Below are 22,135 nucleotides of genomic sequence, written 5' to 3'. Positions count from 1 at the left end.
CACATGGATATCAAGCCAGGGGTGATACAACTCCTTTCAAAATTCCATGGACTTGAATCTAAAAGTTCATATTTGCACTTGAAAGAGTTTAATGAGATCATAACCACTTTATATTTTATAAATGTGTCCGAGGACATGGTCAGACTGAAACTCTTTCCCTTTTCTTTGAAAGAGAAAGATAAGACATGGTTGCATTCACTACATCCCAGATCTATTGGCACATGGAATGACATGATAAGGGAATTCATAAAGAATTTTTTTCCATATCATAAAACGAATACCCTTAGAAAGTCAATCATGAACTTTGCCCAAAAAGAGGATGAAACCTTCTTCTAATGTTGGGAGCGATTCAAGGATCTTGTCAGTTTATGCCCCCAACACAGTTTTAAAACGTGACGCATTACATACTTTTTTTATGATGGACTGAAATCTTCCATGCGCCAATTGGTTGAGACAATGTGCAATGGGAAATTCATGAATAAAAATGTCGATAATGTGTGGGACTACTTGGATAGACTTGCTGAAAACGCACAATCATGGGACACTTACCCAAAATCAAGCACCACTTCTAGGCTTGCTCAATTAAAGGAGGGGCGGATTATACCTTCCGAAAGAGGATGATAATATTAATGCTAAAGTGTCTAATCTCATAAGGAAATTTGAGGCCATGGAACTAAAGAAGGATAAGGTTAAGGAAAATGTTTATGGTACTTGTGCTTGCAATGTTCACATAACTGAAATTTGTCCAACAATACCTACCTTTTAAGAGGTGTTGAATGAGCAATCTAATGCCGTGAATAATTACCAAAGACTTTTCAATAGACCTACCTCAAATACATACAATCTTAATTGGAGAAATCATCCAAACTTCAGTTGGAGGAATGGACAAACTGCTACTCCTCAAGGTTTTTTCAATCAAATTCCAAATCAAGTGAAACCTCAAGAAGAACCGGTTCAAAATTCCACACAAACTCAAGAGCTTACTCAAGCAATACAAGAACTTACAAAATATATGTAAAAGATGGATTTACGTGTTACGGTTATAGAAAGGGGGATGCTTCTTGCTTAACCTCTCCCCAATCCTAAACCGCAATACGAGATGAGTGATCCAAGCTCTTAAAATCAGATGGAGCAAGCTAAATCTATCACCACTCTTAGAAGTGGGAAGACCATTGACAAAACTATTCTGGTTAGCGCTAAAAAGCCTAAGGACCCGAAATAAGACAACGATGATAGACCTAACACTACTCCACAAGAATTAGAACTGGAACTTCAAGGCAAGCCGATTGCCCTATTCCCCCAACAGTTGGTTGCACCAAAACCTTTCTCTAACTGTCAGGGTATTCTAGAGGTGTTGAAACAAGTGAAGGACAACATCCCTCTACTGGATGCAATTAAACAAATACCTTCATATGCCAAATTTCTAAAAGACTTGTGTACGACCAAAAGATGAAAAAATATTCAAAAGAAAATCTTCTTAACTGAAAAGGTGAGTGCCATCCTAAAGCAAGATGTGACAAAGAAATACAAAGATCCCAATAGCCTAACCATCGCTTGTGTAATTGGGAACTACCGGATTAAGCATGCACTTCTTGACTTAGTAGCGAGTTTAAATCTGATTCCTTACTCGGTCTACGAACAACTATGTTTGGGTGAATTGAAACCCACCCGAACTACATTATAACTTGCCGATTGCTCAGTTCATGCACTGAGAGGGATAATCGAGGATGTGTTGGTCCAAGTTAACAGATTTTGCTGCTCGGTAGATTTTATCATCCTGGATACTCAGCCCATTCCTTGCCACTTCAAACGCAATAATTAATTGCAGGAATGGAGTCATGAGTATCTCTTTTGGGAATATGATATTGGAGTTGAATATTTTTTTCAACACAAGCAAATAGTTAGAGAATGATGATGATTTCCATAATATTAACCTGATTGACTTTTTCGTGGAAGATAGAGCACTTCTGACCTTATCCTCTGACCCTCTAGAGGCGTGCCTGGCCCACTCCTATGATTTAGATGGTGATACAATTAGGGAGACAAGTTCCATACTTAATGATGTGCCGGTACTTGAAGTTAACCGGTGGAGGCCACAATTTGAAGAGTTACCTCAAACCAATGTAGTGCCTCTACCGTCTAACCTCAAGGCACCAAAGCTTGACCTAAAACCTTTGCCCTCTGATTTGAAATATATCTATTTAGGTCAAGATGAGACATACCCGGTGGTGAATTCAACTCACCTTGAGTAAGAACAGGAGAGTATGCTCATCTCTATTCTCATTGAGCACAAATGAGCCCTTGAATGGTTGATTGCGAACCTCAAGGGAATTGACCCTTTGATTTCTACTCACCAAATTTATCTTGAGGATAATGCGAAGACCTCTTGACAATCACAACGTAGACTAAATTCAAACATGAAGGAAGTGGTTAAGGCCAAAGTTCTTAAACTATTGGATGTAAGTATCATATACCCAATATTCGATAGCCAATGGGTGAGTCCAACTTAGGTGGTTCCCAAGAAGTCTAGAATCACCATCGTACCCAATGCCACTAATGAACTCATGCCAACTAGAATCACTACTGGTTGGAGAATGTGCATTCACTACAGGAAGTAGAATACCGTCATGAGGAAGGACCACTTCCCTTTATCCTTCATCAATCAAATCTTGGAAAGGCTAACTGGTCACTCTTACTATTGCTTCCTCGATGGTTATTTGGGCTACAACCAGATATAGATATCCCTTGAAGATCAGGAAAAGACCACGTTCACATGTCCCTTTGGCACCTTTGCTTACCGAAGGATGCCATTCGGACTGTGTAATGCCCTCGTCACTTTTCAATGATGTATGATGAATATTTTTTCTGACATGGTGAGGCAATATCTAAAGGTCTTCATGGACGACTTCTCTATCTTTGGTCCATCTTACAACGATTGCTTGGAGAATCTTAACTGTATGATGAAAAGATGTGAAAAAAAGAATTTAGTACTCAATTGGGAGAAGTGTCATTTCATGGTTCGTAAGGGAATTGTCCCTGGACATATCATCTCGTCCAAGGGAATTGATGTAGATAAGGCTAAAATTGATCTTATCTCTAACCTACCTCCACCCAAGAACATACGAGACGTGCAATCCTTCCTAGGACACGCCTGTTTTTACAGGAGATTCATAAAGGACTTTAGTCACCTCTCTCATCCTTTATGTAACTACTTCAAAAGGATGCACCATTCGAGTGGACTGAGCAATGTCAGGAAGCTTTTACTAAGCTCAAGGGTATGTTAACCACTACACCTATCATGCAGCCACTCGATTGGAGTCTTCCTTTTAAACTTATGTGTGACGCGTCTGACTATGCTCTTGGGGCGGTCCTAGGTCAGAGAAAAGATAAGAAACTCTATGTTATACACTACGCAAGTAAAACCCTAAATCCTTCCTAAGTGAACTACTCTACTACTGAAAATGAAATCTTAGCCATAGTGTTCGCTTTCAACAAATTTAGGTCCTACTTAATCGGATCCAAGATCGTCATTTACACAGATCATGCGGTACTTAAGTATCTTCTTTCTAAGAATGATGCTAAGCCCCGCATGATAAGATGGATCCTCCTACTCTAAGAATTCGATTTGAAAATAAATGATAAAAAGAGAGTAGAAGACGTAGTGGCTGACCATCTTTTCCGCCTTGATCTCTCTGATTCCCTTGAGACGACACATATAAATGACATGTTCCCTGATGAACAATTGTTCAAAGTCTCCCATTCACCTTAGTTTGTCGATATTGTTAATTATCTTCCCACAGGTTTCACGCCGACACATTGGACTACGCAAGATAAGAAAAAAATTCTTCAACGAGGTTCGTAGGTTCTTCTGGGATGATCCATATTTGTTTAAATATTGCCTAGACTAAATCTTAAGGAGATGCATGCCAAACAATGAATATCAAAGAGTCATCTCCTTTTACTCTCAGGCTTGTGGTGGTCACTTTGCTGCTAAAAAGACTACGGCCAAGATTCTGCAGTGTGGTTTTTACTGGTCCACTATGTTCAGGGACACTATTGAGTTTTGCAAAGCTTGTGAGCGTTGTCAGAAGTTGGGAGCATTGTCTCATTGAAATATGATGCCTTTGAATCCCATTCTGATCATTGAAGCATTTGATTATTGGGGCATCGATTTCATGGGACCATTCCCCCAATCCTTTGGAAATTTATACATTCTACTAGTAGTAAACCATGTCACTAAATGGGTCGAAGCGATTCCATGCCAGAACAATGACCATCAAACGGTCATTAAATTCTTAAAAGAGACATCCTTTCCTAGTTTGAAATGCCTCGAGCCATCATTAGTGATGGGGGCTCACATTGTAATAGGCCATTCGCGAACTTAATGAAGAAATGTGGCATCTGTCACAAGGTGAGCACTCTATATCACCCACAAACAAGTGGGCAAGCTGAAATTTCTAATAAGGAAATTAAACATATTTTGAGAAAACAATTAACCCTGATCGAAAGGATTGGTCAATCCGATTGACTGATACCTTATGGGCTTACCGTACCGCATTTAAGACTCCTATTGGAATGTCTCCCTTTAGACTTGTCTATGGGAAGGCTAGCCACTTGCCTGTGGAGTTGGAACATAGAGCCTACTGGGCGATCAATCATTTGAACTTCAATCTGGACAACACTTGCTCGCTACACAAACTTTAGTTAAATGAACTTGAAGAAATCCAGAACGATGCATACAAGAACTCGAGAATTTACAAGGACATGATGAAGGTGTTTCATAACTAACACATTCTTCGAAAATCATTCACACTAAGTCAGAAGGTCATTTTGTATAATTCTCAGTTACATCTCTTTCTGGGCAAACTATGATCTCGTTGGACCAGCCTATTCACTATTACCAATGTTTATCATCATAGGGCTGTCGAGATTCAGAATCCAAACAATGACAATGAATCAAAGTAAATGGACATTGATTAAAGCCATTTGTTGAGAAATTTGATTCAGAGAACATATCCATATCTCTGAATGATCCTGTCTACTAGGATTAATCTCCTAGTCTGATGGAGGTATAGGTAGGTTTATCGCTTTCATAGGAATAGGATAATTTACTTTCCGCTGTTTTAGGATAGTTTGCTTTTTGTTGGTTTAACACTTATGCAACCCACCTTCACGCTGAGATCCTTTGGAAAAAGCTTCAAAATTCCTTCATCAGGTACTATCTTTCCATCACTTCTCCTTCAATTACGTTGTCTCTTTTGTAAATCATGCTTATTTCTTTTACATTGAGGACAATATAGATTTTAGGTTGGGGATGGGAGATTAGGTAAACTAATCAGTGTTTTCTAATTTTTGAGTAAAATTTGTAAAATTTTTGAAAAATTTTCAATGTTTATCTATTTGGAGAGTGATAAGTTATGGATGTAAGACTTTAAGACTATTTTGTGTATGATGATATGCTAGAAATTGAATTTTGAAATGTTGGAGTTGGAGCAACTAGGTGACCTATCACTTATGGTTCTTACATTCAATTGATTGAGAGTAAGTTCGAATATTATGTTAAATTGTTTTCTATCAATAGTACTAGATTTTATAATTGTTAGTATGATGATCATTGAAAGATATTGAGAACCAAGTCTGAAGAATTTTATCCAGCTTAAAAGAAGAAAAAGAACCAGTTAAAAAATAGGAGATCGACAAAGAGGTCATAAAGAATGAAGAATGACATCTTTGAGGGAAATGAAAAATGTCTTTAAAAATGATGTAATTTCTAAAGAAGAGGAATGAATACAAATGACCATCGATATAAAATCAAAAACTAGAAAAAGGAAAAAGGGGATAAGTTTAAAATCATTACTTGTGTTTTTAACCAATCTTGAAGTGATGAGCATGGCTAACATTATGAAAAGATAGTATTTTCACTTAGCACTTTGAAAAACTTGATATGAAAACCAAGCTCTAACCTAGTAGATAAAGGACTTATTTAATTGATTGCTTATGTGATTCAACTCTAGGTTCTCAATATCTCAAATTCTCATCTTGAGTCTACTCATTCATACTTGATTACATAAAAAGATCGTTTCCTGAAAAAGGTTTGAACATTGCGCATTAAGGTTCATTTTTCACATACTTTGCTCGAGACTAGCAAAATGCTGGTTGGGGATTGTGTTGAGGGTCAAACATTGCATATTGGACCCCATCTATTACCTAGTTTTATGTACATGATAATGTTTAATGTTCTAATTTAATCATATTTGTGTTGCAAGGTGAATTCAAGAGCTTGGATTGAAAAGGATGTTAAAAGCATGGATTTAACACTCAAGAATTACTAAAGTCAAGAATGGATCTTTCAAGACCAAGAATGAAGAATGCACATACTGAAGATCCAAGAAAACCAAGATAAGAATGAAGAAAATCGGAGTTTTGAAGTGAAATTCGATGATCCTTGACTAGTCCTGTCTCCGGCTCGACTAGTCCTACCTACGCTCGACCAGTCCTAGCTCCGGCTCGACCAGTCCTAGCTCTCGCTCGACTAGTTCCTCGACTAGTCGAGGATTCCTCGACTCGAACTCTATCAACTAAAACCTCTAAAATCATGTCATCCTCGACCAATCCTGGGATTTGCTCAACCAGTCGAAGGTGCCCTTAACCAGTCCTAGGTTACGCGGATAACACACAAATTACGGAAATTTGAAGCAGTTTCCGGATTTTTCCAACTCAGTGCAAAAGTTTAAGTTACAAAACTATAAATAGGGGTCCCTAGGGCATCCCTAAGCATCTTCTAGGGTTTGAGGAGTGGAACAAAAGCACGGAGAAGCCGTCCGCAAGAGTTTTTTCTTCCCTTTTCCTTGGTTGTTTTTATGCTTTTATTAAGAGATTCTAGTTCAATCATGTCTATGGTTGGTTAAACCTCTTAGCTAGGGTAAGAGGTGAAGATTATAGCGTGATGGGATGTTTCTATTGCTTTGATTCATGTTTATATTAAACTCTCTTTGATTTTAGTTTGATTATAAGGAATACTTTCAGTTTTTAATGGTTTGTTGTGACTCAAATTACAATAGATTTGCGATAGCTTTGAGTATGTTCTTTTCATGTATTGGGATTGTGAAATTAGGAAATCCTTTTGTTCACCATCGTCCCTTGGGCATGGTTGGATGATGGAATCATCCCTAACTTTCATAATTCTCCCAGATTGGTAAATCCTATTATTTGCCTTGTCTCATGGGCATGGTTTTGTGATGGAATCACTTCCAGTTCTCACACCTCTCATCCATGAAGAACTAGGTCAAAGGAAGTTCAGATTTGATTTTACTGAGATATTTTCCAATTGGATAGGATGGGACTCCGATTCCAATCATGTGACTTGAATCAAGCATAGATCTCCCTGATCTTTACAAGTGGGTACTTGGAAATGCTAGTTTCCCACCTTTGGATTTCTTAAGTTTTTCAATAAATCTCTCACAATTACTCTCAAATATTTCAGATTTAGGTTTTCATCTTTTTGTACTTCTTCTTCTAGTTGCTTTCAGAAAACATACAAGATTAGTCTCTGTGGATTCGACTTCGGTCTCACCGACATTATTACTACATCGCGACCCTACACTTGGGGTTATGAACACTCCATCTTCTTCGAGAGTAGAAATGAGCATACTCTTCTGTTCTTTCTCAAGGTGGGATGAAATCACCACCGGATATGTCTTATCTTGACCTAAGTAAACATGTTTAAGATCAGCAAGTAATGATTTTAAGTCAAACTTTGGTGCCTTAGGACTAGACGATAGAAGCACTACTTTGGTTCGGGGTAATTTCCTAAATTGTGGCCTCCTCTGAATAACTTCAAGTACTGGTGCAGCATTAAGCATGAAATCCATCTCCCAAATCATGTCATCATCCAAATCAGGGGAGTGGGCTAAGACATCTCTGGAGGATCAGAGTATAGATTCAGGGTTGCTCTATCTTTCATGAAAGAGTTGATCATGTTAATGTTGTGGATGTTGTCAACATCTTTTGAATGTTTTCTCATGTTGAAAAAGATATCGAGCTCCAACGTCATGTTTCCTAAAGATAAACTCATAACTCTATTCCTACAATTAATTATGGCATTTGATGTACCTAGGAATGGATGACCAAGGATGACAGGGATCTGAATGCTCATATCTATGATGGGTTGAGTATCCAGGTTAATAAAATTTACCAGATAGAAGAATTTGTCAACCTAGACCAATGCATCCTCGATTATCCTTCTCGGTACATGGACCAAACGATCAACAAGTTGTAATGTGGTCCAGGTGGGTTTTAATTCACTTAGACCCAATTATTTGTATACTGAGAAAGGAATCAAATTAATGTTTACTCTCAAGTCCAGAAGTACGTGCTATATTTGGTGATTCCCTATTATACAAGTGATAGTTGGGCTACCAGGTTCTTTATATTTTTTTTTATCACATCTTGCTTGAGGATGACACTCACCTTTTTTGTCAGAAAAATTCTCTATTGAATAGTCTGTCGTCTCTTAGTTGTATATAAATATTTCAGAAATTTGGCATAAGAGGGAATTTGTTTCACAACGTCCAACAGAGGGATGTTGACTTTCACTTGTTTTAGCACTTCTAGAATATTCTATGAGTTAGCTAGAGGTATTGGTGCAATCAACCGTTGGGGGAATGGTGCAATTGGCTTACTCACTTTTCCGCTTTTTCCTCATGTGGGGCATTGATAGGTCCATCATTCTCAGTTCCTTTCGGGTCCTTAGGCTTTTCAGCTCTTGCCAGAATGGTTTTCTCAATAATCTTATCACTCCTAAGAGTGGTGATAGATTTATCCTGCTCCATTTAACTTGAAGAGCTTGGGTCACTTATTTCATATTGCAGTTTAAAGTTGGGGAGAGATTGGGCCGGCGGATCCCTTTCTCCCCTATTGATTTGTTCATCTCAAGCCCTTGCATGGCCTTTGTAAGGCCTTAAAAGGCTTGTAACATACCCTGATTAAAAAGCTCTTGATTTTGAATATATTTCAAGACCGGATCCTCTTGAAGGTTCCTTTAATTTAATATTTGGTTAAGGTTCCCTTGAGGGGTAGCAGTTTGTTCATTCCTCCATTTGAAATTTGGATGGTTCTTCCAACTTGAGTTATATGTATTTAAGGTGGGTTCACGGAAAGGTCTTTGGTAGTTGTTCATGGCATTCGATTGCTCATTCAATATTTCTTGAAATGCACATATTGTTGGACAATTTTTAGTTGTATGTACATTACAAGCACAAATACCTCAAACAACTTCCTTAGCCTTATCCTTCTTAAGTTTCATGGCCTCAATTTTCCTTGTGAGATTGACCACTTTAGTATTTATATTATCTTCCTCTTTCAAAATATATATTCTGCCCCTCTCCTTTGATTGAGTAAGCTTAGAAGTGGTGTTAGGTTTTAGGGAGATGTCACCAGATTGTGCGTAAGTTTATCAAAGTAGTCCCACATATCATCGACATCTTTGTTCATGAATTTCCCATTACACATCATCTCGACCAATTGACGCATGGAAGATGTCAGTCCATTGTAGAGAGAGAGGTTCAGTAGCTACGACCAATTGCCTCCAGCCGATTTGGGGAGAGCACCCTATGCCGAGCTGATATTGCAGAGAGAGAGGTTCAGCAGATACGGGTCGTCATCGATGAGATCAAAGAGCAATGGAGAGACAGAGGGAGGAGGAGTAGAGGCGTAGGGAGGAGGAGGAGCAGAGGTGGAGAGAGGAGGAGAGGCGATGGGAGAAGCAAGAGAGGAGGATCGAGGAGATGCGAGTGGAGCATGAGCGACGGATGCAGGAAATGTTTTAGGCTCTCGCTGCACGCTTTACCACTGATGCCCCACCACCTCTCCCTTCATTTTCGTGATTTTTAAAAAAAATTTATTTATGATTTATTTTATATATGAATGTTAAACTTATATGTATTTGTGCGTGGATGAATGTAATGTGGATAAGATTGTTTGTGTATGGATGGATGTGGTTTGTGTTTGGATTGATGTAGTTTGTGTTTGGATGGATCTGGATGTGAATATGATGAAAATGTATTGTAACAGGTGTATTTATAGGTGTCTATCAGGAATTTTTTCCTGAATTTTGAAAATAAATGAAACCAGGAAGAAACAACTATTACCGATGAAATATTTTATTGGTAATAGTAGGTTGAAAACTTATACTGACGAAATATTTCGTAGGTACAAATTAATACAAAAATTTATACCAACAATACAAATTAATACAAAAATTTATACCAACGATCTATACATCAGATATACTGACAAATTATTTCATCGGTAATAGTGGGCTTATGTAGACCAACATACTCATCGGTAATGTCGGTATTAGTGGACTTATACCGACGAATTATTTCGTTAGTATTATTGTTTTACCGACGAAGATATTCGTCGGTATAAGCTGTGTTTACCGACGAAATATATTGTTTTTTCCTACCAAAAGTAACATGTTTGGCCGACGATTTTATTCGTCAGTATTTGTTCTATCATTGCCGACGAAGTCATATTTCGTCAGGAAAAGCCTTTAGCCACGGTCTTATTATGACGATTTTAGCAACAACATATTTCGTCGGTAATAATCATTACCGACGAAAAAAGATGAAATACCGATGAATTATGTCGTCAGTAAAAGACCAATTTCCTATAGTGACATAATACACTCGTAGCTGCTTCCCTTCTTATTCCTGGATGAGGGCCAAGCAGACTATGGCTGTGAAAACTGCCAAGTATAGCAGAAGCGACTCTCCTTACTCGGGCTTTGAGACTAGGGGCGGAGAGCCCATGTACTACTTGAGTTTTTGGAAAGCGAGCTCGCACTTTTTCATCCACTCTATCCTTTGTTTTCCTTTCAATGGTTTAAAAAAGGGAAGACATTTATCGTAGCTCTAGAGACGAAATGGTTGAGTGTGGAAATTGTCCTTGTGAGGCATTGGATTTTCTTCATCGTCTTGGGCGAGGTCATGTCAAGCGGAGCTTGGATTTTGTCAAGGTTTGCCTCTATCCCTCTTCAATTGACTAAGAATTCGAGGAATTTTCTCAAACTGACCTAAAGGTGCATTTGCTTAGATTTAACTTCATCCGGTATTTTCGTGAAATTGTGAACATTTCCTCGAGGTCGGTGATGTGGTCTGCAGCTCTGATGCTTTTTACTAGCATGTCATTGACGTAGACCTCCATGGAGCGTCCGATCTGCCAAGCGAACATCTTGTTGATGAGTCGCTGATAGGTTGCCGCAGCATTCTTAAACCCAAAGGGTATGACCTTGTAGCGGTAAAGCCCTTTGTTGGTGATAAAGGTCATCTTCTGCTTGTCATAGGGGTGCATGACAATTTAATTGTAGCCTGAGTAGGCGTCCATGAAGCTTAGAAGCTCATGCCCGGCTAAGTTGTCGACGAATTAGTCGATCCTTGGGAGGGAAAAACTATCCTTAGGGCAGGATTGGTTCGGGTCTATGTAATCAATACAGACCCACCACTTCTCATTGGACTTTTTCACCAAGACGATGTTTGCAATCTAGTCGGGGTAGTGTATTTCTTTGAAGAAACCTGCTTTCAGGAGCTTGTCGACCTCCTCTCCGATGATGGTGTAACGCTGTTCATGGGACCAAACGAACACATCAACATGTCATTGGAGGAGATCCACGAGTTTTCCCCACAAGGCTGGAGCTAGTGATGAGCCAACCTGGACCGTTCGGGTCGGGTCAGAGTTGGTGAGAAGGATGGCTATAAGGTCCTCAACCAGAGTCCCTCTTTCAACTCTCTTCTCAGGGGTCGAGTGACATGACAGTCATTATCTGATGTAGTGTCCTTAAGGCAGTAGAATACATTGACGTGCTTCTTGCTAATCTCCTCTTACCATTCCTACACCGTATTCGATCAAGAATTTCATTGCAAGGTGGTATGTGGATACCATAGCATGTAGGGCGTTAAGGGATGGTCGGTCGAGGATGATGTTGTAGACGGAGGGGAAAACGACTACAAGGAAGTTGACCATTGTTGTTAATTGATTTTGCCCTTCCCCTATTGTTACGAGAAGCAATATGGACCCTTCCGAGGTGACCTTGTAACCTGTGAATCCTTAGAAGGGAGTTTTGACAGGTCGGAGTTGGGCTCTTACGACTCCCATTTTTTCGAAGGCCTCGACGAAGAGGATGTCGGCTGAGCTATCGGTGTCGACCAATATATGAAACACCATGTGGTTGGCTACGATCATAGTTGCTACTAATGTGTCCTCATAAGGGTGATTGACTCCTTGGGTGTCTTCTTCGGTGAAAGTTAGCTCACCAGGCATTACTTTTTGCTCTTCTAAAGGTCTGCTGGTGACATTGATTTGATGATCTGAGCTGCAGTGACTAATACTCTGGGTGTGAGCTCTACATGCTCTGTTTGAGTCTCCCACTCGACGGGTCTGCTGAAGATGGTGCGGATTTCCTCGGTAGGTTCATTGTTAATAGGCTGGTCATTCTTCCGATCAGCTCTCTCTTCCTTTTTGCTGACGTATTCTTGCAGGTGTCCATTGCGGATGAGGGCCTCAATCTATTCTTTTAGGTTGAAGCATTCATTGGTCGAATGGTTGTGGTCACGGTAGAAGTGGCAGTACTTCCACTTATCTCGCTTGTCGGCATCAGATTTCATCTTGTTCGGCCATTTGAGGATTCCCTTATCGATAACTTCCATGAGGACCTACTCGGGCGTCACATTGAGAGAAGTGTATGAACTGAACCTACTATTAGGTCATCTGTTTGGATGCTGACTTCTCGTGGGCTGATCATCTTTTCTCCTCTTGTTGCTGGTGGCCTTGGCCTATTCTTCCTTGGGTCTCTTTTCTTTGGTCGAGCTACCCTTGTTCCGAGCTTCTTTTCGCGAGCTAAAAAGCTCATCAGTGTTAGAATATTTCTGAGCTCGGTTGAGGAGATCGGATAATGTTGTTAGAGGGTTTTTGCTGAGACAAAAAAGGAATTTTCCTTCCCTTAGGCCTCCCATCATGGCAGTCAGGGCTATTTGATCTGAATAGCCCTCGATTTGCATGGCTTCTAGGTTGAAGCATTTGATGTAGTCTTTCAATAGCCCACCATCTTTTTTCATGATGGTGAGGAGGTGGGTAGTCGATTAAAGCCTTTCCTTCCCTCTGATGGAATCAGTGATGAATGCCTCGCTAAGCTGCATGAAGGAGCTGATGGACTGTGCGTTCAACTGCTTGAACCATTTTTGAGTTGTTCTTGTTCGGGTTAGGGAGAATGATGGGCACATGACCGCGATCGACGCACCGTGGAGTTCCATCCATGCCCTTAACGATCCTAAGTGCTCGGTTGGATCGGTTGTTCCAGAGTAAAGGACAATATGTGGCATCCAGAACCTAGATGGGAGTTGAGCGTGCATAATGTCGGCAGTGAACGAGAGCTCCGTTTTCTCCAGCATCGTGTTTATTGAGGTCGGAACATGTGTGTGGTATGACTTGACGCATATCACTGATCTGACCCCACAGTTTATTGAACTCGGTGTTGAGTGTCAAATATTAAGTACTCTCCCCTATTTATATCTTGGTTTTATGAACATGATAATGCTTAATGGTATATTTTATACATGTTTGTGTCACAAGGTGAATCTGAGAGCTTGGATTGAAAAGAATACCAAAAGCATGGATTCAATGCTCAAGAATCACCAAGGTAAAGGAGGCATCTTAGGAGACCAAGAATAAAGAGCTCACATGCCAAAGATCTAAGGAAACCAAGTATAAAAGTTGAAGAAAGGACTCGAAAGATCACAGAATCGGTAGCAGAAAACAGACAAGTTCAGTCTGACTGAAATCGCACGAAACAGTCCAGCAACCAACGATGAAATTTGAAAGTAAATTCGGTTCAATTGATAGTTAATTCAGTCTGACCGAACCCATGTTCGGTTCAACTGAAGGGAGGATTCGGTGCAACCTCCAGCACTGAAATAATTTGGTTCGACCAAAGATTAATTTGGTCCGACCAACAACTTAAGTTCGGTCCAACCGAAATCGGGCAACTGCTGAAACTCTTTCCTTTCTTCTTAAAAGAAAATGCTAAGATGTGGTTGAATTCATTAAGTCCACGACTATTGGCAGATGGAATGACATGACAAAGGAGTTCGTAAAGAAATTCTTCCCCTATCATAAGACGAGCACATCAGAAAGTCAATCATGAACTTCTCCCAAAAGGAAGATGAAACATTCTTCCAATGTTAAGAGTGGTTCAAGGATCTTGTCAGTTCATGCCCACAACACGGTTTTGAAATGTGGTGCATAACAAATTTCTTCCATGAAGGACTAACATCTTCCATGCACCAATTCATCAAGACAATGTACAATGGGGAATTCATGAACAAAGATGTCGATGATGTATGGGATTACTTTAACAAACTCGCTGAAATCGCACAATCATGGGACATCTCCCCAAGACTTAACACCACTTCTAAACCTACTCAATCAAAGGAGAAGGGCGGAATATACTTGTTGAAGAGGAAGACGATATAAATGTTAAAGTGGCCAGTCTCAGAAGGAAACTCAAGGCCATGGAACTTAAGAAGGATAAGGCTAAGGAAGTTGTTTGCAGTATTTGTGCTTGTAAGGTTCATACAACTGAAAATTGTCTAACAATACCTATTTTTCAAGAAATATTGAATGAGCAATTGAATGCCATGAACAACTACCAAAGACCTTTCAAAGGACCCACTTCAAATACATACAATTCAAGTTGGAGAAACAATCTAAACTTCAGTTGTAGGAATGGACAAACTACTACTCCTTAAGGAATCCCTAACCAATTCTTAAATCAAGGGAAACCTCAAGAGGAATTGGTTCAAAATCCCACACAAACTCAAGAGCTTATCCAGCAAAGTACTCTCTAAGCCTTACAAGAACTTACAAATGCTATACAAAAGATATACTCACGCGTTATGGTTATGGAGAAAGGGATCCTTCCAACTCAACCTATCCCCAATCCTAAACCATAAAACGGAGTTAGTGAACCAAGCTCTTCAAATCCAATGGAGCAAGCCAAGTCTATCACCACTCTTAGGAGTGGAAAAACAATTGACAAATCTATTCTGGTAAAAGCTGAAAAGTCTAAGCACTCGGAAGAAGACACGGATAATAGACCTAGCACTATTCCACATGGATTAGAACCAGAAACTTTGAGCAAGCCCATTGCTCCATTCCCCCAGCGGTTAATTACACCAAAACCTCTAGCTCATAGGATATTCTAGAGGCGTTGAAACAAGTGAAGGTCAACATCCCTCTTCTGGATGTTGTAAAGCAAATTCCTTCATATGCTAATTTTTTGAAAGACCTATGCACAACCAAGAGGCAGCAAAGTATCAAAAAGAAAATTTTTCTGACAGAAAAAGTGAGTGCCATCCTCAAGAAAAATGTGCCACAAAAATATAAAGATCTAGGTAGCTAGGTAGCCCAACTATCACTTGTGTAATTGGTTATCACTAAATTGAGAACGCACTTCTTAACTTAGGGGCGAGCATAAATCTGATATCTTACTTGGTCTACGAACAATTGTGTCTAGGTGAATTAAAACCCACTCAGACCATATTACAACTTGTTGATCGTTCAGTTCGTGTACCAAGAGAGATGATTGAGGATGTATTAGTTCAAGTTGATAAATTCTACTATCCAGTAGATTTTATTGTCATGGATACTCAGCCCATCGCAGACATGAGCACTCAATTTCCTATCATACTTGCTCACTCGTTCCTTGCTACATCCAATGCTATCATCAATTGTAGGAATGGGGTTATGAATTTATCTTATAGAAATATGACATTGGAGCTCAATATCTTTTTCAACATGAGTAGACAGGTAGATGATGATGACGAGGCCCATGATATTAACATGGTAGACTCTTTCATGAAAAATAGAGCTCTAATGACCTTATCCTCTGACCCTCTAGAGACGTGCTTGGCCCACTCCCCTGATTTAGATGATGACATGATTAGGGAGATGGATGCCTTACTTGATGCTGCACCGGTACTTGAAGGTAATCAGTGGAGGCCACAATTTGAAAAATTGCCCCAAACTAATGTTGTGCCTCTACCGTCTAGCTTCAAAGCATCGAAGCTTGACTTAAAACCTTTGCCATCTGATCTTAAATATGTCTATTTAGGTCAAGATGAGACATACCCGGTGGTGATTTCTTCCCACCTTGAGTAAGAACAGGAGAGTATGCTTATCTCTACTCTCATTGAGCACAAAGGAGCCCTCGGATGGTCGGTTGCGGACCTCAAGCGAATTGACCCTTTGATTGTACTCACCCAATTCATCTTGAGGATAATACGAAGACCTCCCAGCAACCACAATATATATCAAATCCAAACATGAAGAAAATGGTTAAGGTCGACATACTTAAGTTGTTGGATGTGGGTATTATATACCCTACATCCGATAGTCAATGGGTGAGTCCAACTCAGGTAGTGCCTAAGAAGTCTGGAATCACCATCGTAGCCAATGCCAACAACGAACTCGTGCCAACTAGAGCTACTACTGGTTAGAGAGTGTGAATTGACTACAGGAAATTAAATACCTGCACGAGGAAGGACCACTTTCCTTTGCCTTTCATTGATCAAATTTTGGAAAGGCTACCTGGTCACTCTTACTATTGTTTCCTTGACGGATATTCGGGCTATAATCAGATAGAGATAGCCCTTGAAGATGAAGAGAAGACAACTTTTACATGTCCTTATAGCACCTTTACTTACTGAAGGATGTTATTCGGACTGCGTATACCCCTACCACTTTTCAGCGACGCGTGCTGAGTATATTTTCCGACATGGTGGGGCACTATTTAGAGATCTTCATGGACAACTTCTCTGTCTTTGGTCCATCCTTCAGGGAGTGTTTGGAAAATTTAAAAAATATTCTAAAACGATGTGAGGAAAGGAATTTGGTACTAAATTAGGAGAAGTGTCATTTCATGGTCTCTAAGGGAATAGTTCTTAGACATATAATCTCGTCCAAGGGAATTGAGGTAGACAAGGCTAAAATTGACCTTATCTCTAACCTACCTCCACCCAAGAGCATACGGGACGTGCGATCCTTCTTAGGACCACTAGATTTTATAGATGATTCATAATGGACTTTAGTCACCTCTCTCGTCCTTTATATAATCTACTTCAAAAGGATGTACCATACAAGTGGACTAAGTAATGCCAGAAGCTTTCACTAAGCTCAAGGGCATGTTGACTACTACACATATTATGCACCACCCGATTGGATCATACCTTTTGAGATTATGTGTAATGCATCTGACTATGCTATTGGGGTGGTGTTAGGCCAGAGAAAAGAAAAGAAGCCCTATGTTATTTACTATGCAAGTAGAACTTTAAATTCTGGCTAAGTGAATTACTCTACTACAGAGGAGGAACTCCTAGCCGTAGTATTCGCTTTGGACAAATTTATATCCTAATTGATCAGATCTAAGATTATCATTTACACTAATCATGCGGTGCTCGAGTACCTTCTTTCTAAGAATGACATTAAGCCCCTCCTGATAAGATGGATTCTCCTACTCCAAGAATTTGATTTGGAAATACGAGACAAAAAGGGAGTAGACACTACAAGAAAAAGGGGCAAAGGCTACAGCCAAAATCCATAGCTAAAGACCTTTTGCTACGGACCTAGTCCATAGCACGTCCATCGCTATTAGTGGGGTAGCTAAAGATCCAAAAACCAATTGCTACGGATTATATCCATAGCAGTAGAGATCATTCGCTACAACCAAAAGCCTTAGCTCTAATTTCTATGGCGAAATGTACCTACACCTACAGATTAAATCCGTAGCAATAGATATCAATCGATACGGATAAAGGCCGTAGCTATAATTTCCATAGCGAAGTATACCTACGGCTATAGCTTACATCCGTAGCAATAGATATCGGAAAAGGCAGTAGCTATAATTTCTGGAGCAAAATGTATCTACAGCTACGGATAATATCAGTAGCTAAAAGTGGAATGAAATCCGTAGCAATATGCTGATATTAGCAATTGCTACGGTTTTCATATCTCTACGGCTAAAATCCGTAGCTATTGCTAAACATAAAAAAATTTATAATGATGGTGCCTGTTTTCATTGCAAGAACAACAACTATAAAAAATGTTAACAATTGTTTTGTGGAATTGATGGTTCTTTGCCATCCAAATAACACAAGCTCACATCATGACCAGCCATAGGTTGAGAACTCTATTTTTGGTTGGCGGCTCGAGCATGGAAACATGAAATCCTCCATACATGGGTTATACCCTAATGACTTGAGCAATATTAGACAGCTCTTTTTGAGTTTTAAGTTTTTACACATTCAACCAAAAAGAAAAAGAAAAAAAAAAACTGATCCAAATATAGCTCAGCACAAAAGATTGAACAGATCTGTTTGAGTTTTAAGTTTTTACAAGTGGAGCCCATGGTTCACTGAATTCAAATAGGGGGATGTCATCATCCTTTCATGGGGGTCACCAAATAGATGTCTAAGAAAGAAAAACAACAAGAGTTCATACCATGATACCATTCACACATCTCTGTCAAGGAAGTGTGTCATGGATGAGACATGAATTACCTTCAGTTCAGACCCATACTTCAGTCTTGAGCGTGTCCCAACTATGGAATGTTCAACATTGCATTCCCTTAAGAAGCATCCATGTGAAATTATGGAGTCCAAAACCTGTAGTAATAATAAGTAAGCACAGGTAAATATTTGTACCAAAGAGTTAAAGGCTCATAAGCAAGAATAGTAAATACACATCATACCTATCATTTTTCTATCTTCGTTGGTGGTAGAAACCTAGGAGACGTGAAGATTGGCTTCGGCAGATCATAAAATTGAAACTTGGGAGGCTTCACCAAACATTAGACAGCTTCAATTTGAAAATAAAAAATAAAATTGTCAAACTAAAAAATAAACTATACACGGACAAGTAGTTCACGGGAGATTTACCTAATATGTGAGAGCCAAGTTAGCATCAAAAAAGGACTTGACGGTCCCAATATCTTCCCAGTAGCCATTAAATAGATATGCCTGCCAAGGTATGAATGTGACAACCTTGTTAGAGACTTCTACTTCTATGGTTTAAATGTAACTTTTGTCCATTTACAGAAATCTCAACTTGACTCATTCAAATGCAGCAGGTGCATGAAGAAATAAAAATAAAATAAAGTAGGAGACTATGCACCAAAAGAATTGGAAGTTTTAACTTAACGTACCTACAGAGACCCCACTTTTGGTTGAACACATCAATTTAAGTGGAACTACAAATAATATAACATCCATCTGCTTTGGATTTTATAATGGTCTATCAAATGGAACCCATATCAATAGTATTTTGCAAAATAAACAGATAAATGAAGAAAGAGAAAAATGGTCTCGTGAGATGCAGCCAAGCTGAGAGAAACATTAGCGGCAACCAAGCTGCATGACAATGACGACATTTACAATGGGTCTCGTGAGATGCAGCCAGTGAACAGTTTTCTCAGCTTGAGATATCAATTGTCTTTTCCCAGTAGAGAAACATGAATAGGCCACCTTTACAGACTTAACAAGACTAAGTGCAAGTTAGCAAGTCATCAACCACATCTGTTGTACTACCAAGATGTCGGCAACATAATATACTAAACTCTTATTGATTTTCACCAAATAAAAATAAAAATAAAAAATCAAATAAGCTTAGAATACATGATGTTGTATTAATCTAAATTCCCTTCACCTTGCCGCAAGAATTAAGATTGGCAAAGCTAGATTTTGAATGAAATTTTCATCACGATGTATATGCATCTACTAATGCAATGCTAAAAATTTTCTGTATCAACAATTTCTCGATCGTACTGTCTGGCATATGAAAAGAAAATCTTGGGTACTCTTGTAGGGTTTGATAGTTGATACGCAGGGAATATGAAATTGATAGGCATCTCAAATAGTCATTATATTATACTTGGACATACATGACAACAATTCGAACTGTCATCATACCCATGCTAAAATACTTCCCTTTACCTCACTTCCTACCAAAAAAAGACCAATAGAAAATCCAAAAAAGTAAATACATGCATGAACTCAAGCTGATCTCTTTCATTACTGGTGCAGGCATTCCTTTCTGAAGTATCAGATGTCTCCTCAACAGAAGTATCAGTTGGCTACATGCATTCCTTTCTGAACGCCCTCTTTCTTTGTTCCTTTGACTGCTGAAGTTTGAATATTTAATGAATACATGGATTTGTTTCATACTCCCAACTTTTATGGTTGAAGATACACTGCATTTTACATCCAGTGATTCGAGTACCTGAGAACAAATCTGAGAGGCCTGCAACTGATCTTGTAATACATTGTGGCTTTCAAGCACTTCGTTTGCAAGTTCTCCAAGTTCTAAAATAGAGCTGATAATGGCGACCAAATCTGTTACAAAATGCTCCTGGTAATGCTCTTTGCATTTGCTGAATAGCTGTTACATTGCTCTCGATCCAGTTCGACTGTCTGATACATTCTGATTTCTGGGTTTAAAAACCAAGGTTATGACCATCATTTTTTTTTCTTATAAATTTTTTTACAAATTTAGCACATGGAAGAAGTCAACAGGAAAATCCATACAGAGCCTTGTAGTGCCCTTTAACAACTAGCACCATGGATTGGGTAGAGTTCCTAATTGGTGCACATACACATCAGAGCCAGTTGTTAAATGGAACCTTATGGCCGGTGAACAAAATCTTTATGTCTAGCCGTGGACTTTGTCCATGCAATTGGCTTTCAAAATCTCATAGAAACCTCAAAAGAACAAACTCCTCATCATTTCAAGCCAATCCGAACAAGCATATATAATTTATTATTAAACTTGTGCCAAGACGATCCTAGCAAACAGATGATGCGTGAAGGGAAGGGAGTTAAAAATCAAAAAATAAAAATAAGAGAACCCAACTGACCTTCATAGTGTATGATAGAAGAAGAAGGTTTGCGTTGGAGCTTTCCATCCATACCAAATCCAGCAAAGTTAGTTCCCAAAACAGGAAATCTCTCCTTTCCATCCTTTCTTCCACTCTGAAAATCTCTTACCCTCTTCTCACTGTCAAAGATAATATACCAAAACCACCATAACCCAAAAGCCAGTAATTTCCACATGAAGTTTCATACACAAAACCAACGCAAACACAAAAGTAAAAGCCAAATGAGAAACAATTTCAACACAATAAGAGAACCTCCCACCTAAAATTCTCACACCAGAACCACCATTTTCATGAGAAATAAAGCAAAAAAGAAGAGCTTTTTAGCTTCTTCATTTAAAAACCTAATAAAAAACCACTCAGCAAAAACTCAGCTGCAAAAAAAAAAAAAAAAAAAAAAGAAGATGACTGAAATTCCACCCTAACCAGACCATTTCAGCACCAATTCAAAGATTCAAAATCATGATTCATTGAATAACTTATCATGAATGTATCACTTATAAAGATTCAGCAGTACAATACTAAAATTCTTATCACCATGGATTGAATGTATCACCTGTTGCACCATTAAAGTCAAATATTGGTTCATATTAACATGATATAGCTCATTTTTTTCCACCTTTGAATGTTAAGATAGAGTAATCTATAAATGGAAGAACCTGTAATTCTGAAAAAGAAAAAATAAAATCAGAAATTTTGGAGAGATTGAAGAGGGATAAACACAAACCACAGAAATGAAAGAAGGAAAAAAAAAAAATCAATCTTAATATGAGCGTGCTGTTTTTTTTTTTTTTGTATATATTATACACACACGCACACACACACCCCACATGAGCAGTCGAAGCCATGATCTCAGTGTCTACCACTAAGCAACCTCCACATCATTCATCCGTTTTGACATCTCACAAACCAAATACTAACCAGCTTTCTTTCCATTGGCCTGCATTTCTTTCTTGCTAGCTCCCCTGGCCTGCAACAAGCATAGTTCAGCAAGCTTCTTTAGCATTCCTCAAGCCCATATCAAATATTCCATGACCACAGCTTTAACATCTGGCGTACAAATGGGTCAGGCCATGCCATTTTCAGCCAGCCAGATTTGGCAGAGTCTATAGGCATGTGGACTGGGCATGGACCTGAGCTTTGAAGCCAGTATGATCA

At 39.0% G+C, this 22,135-nt stretch overlaps 2 long non-coding RNA genes and 1 other non-coding gene across 3 annotated transcripts; all 3 read right to left on the bottom strand.

Moving 5' to 3' along the window:
• Window positions 1–279: 279 nt before the first annotated feature.
• On the bottom strand, window positions 280–386 carry LOC131224541 (small nucleolar RNA R71). Its single transcript, XR_009161016.1, has one exon. It is a non-coding gene; the product is annotated as a small nucleolar RNA R71 (small nucleolar RNA).
• Window positions 387–18,354: 17,968 nt separating this feature from the next.
• LOC131223761 (uncharacterized) lies at window positions 18,355–19,730 on the bottom strand. The gene is made up of 3 exons (XR_009160661.1): window positions 18,987–19,730; window positions 18,800–18,886; window positions 18,355–18,713 (listed from the first exon to the last, which is right to left on the bottom strand). It is a non-coding gene; the product is annotated as an uncharacterized LOC131223761 (long non-coding RNA).
• A 217-nt stretch (window positions 19,731–19,947) lies between these two features.
• On the bottom strand, window positions 19,948–21,812 carry LOC131223762 (uncharacterized). The gene is made up of 2 exons (XR_009160663.1): window positions 20,631–21,812; window positions 19,948–20,526 (listed from the first exon to the last, which is right to left on the bottom strand). It is a non-coding gene; the product is annotated as an uncharacterized LOC131223762 (long non-coding RNA).
• Between the last annotated feature and the right edge of the window lie 323 nt (window positions 21,813–22,135).

This window comes from Magnolia sinica, chromosome 13 (genome assembly GCF_029962835.1).
Source record: "Magnolia sinica isolate HGM2019 chromosome 13, MsV1, whole genome shotgun sequence".
NCBI classification, from domain to species: Eukaryota; Viridiplantae; Streptophyta; class Magnoliopsida; order Magnoliales; family Magnoliaceae; genus Magnolia; species Magnolia sinica.
The sequence above is the reverse complement of the archived record's forward strand: the minus strand, read 5'-3'. Positions and strand labels throughout refer to the sequence as shown.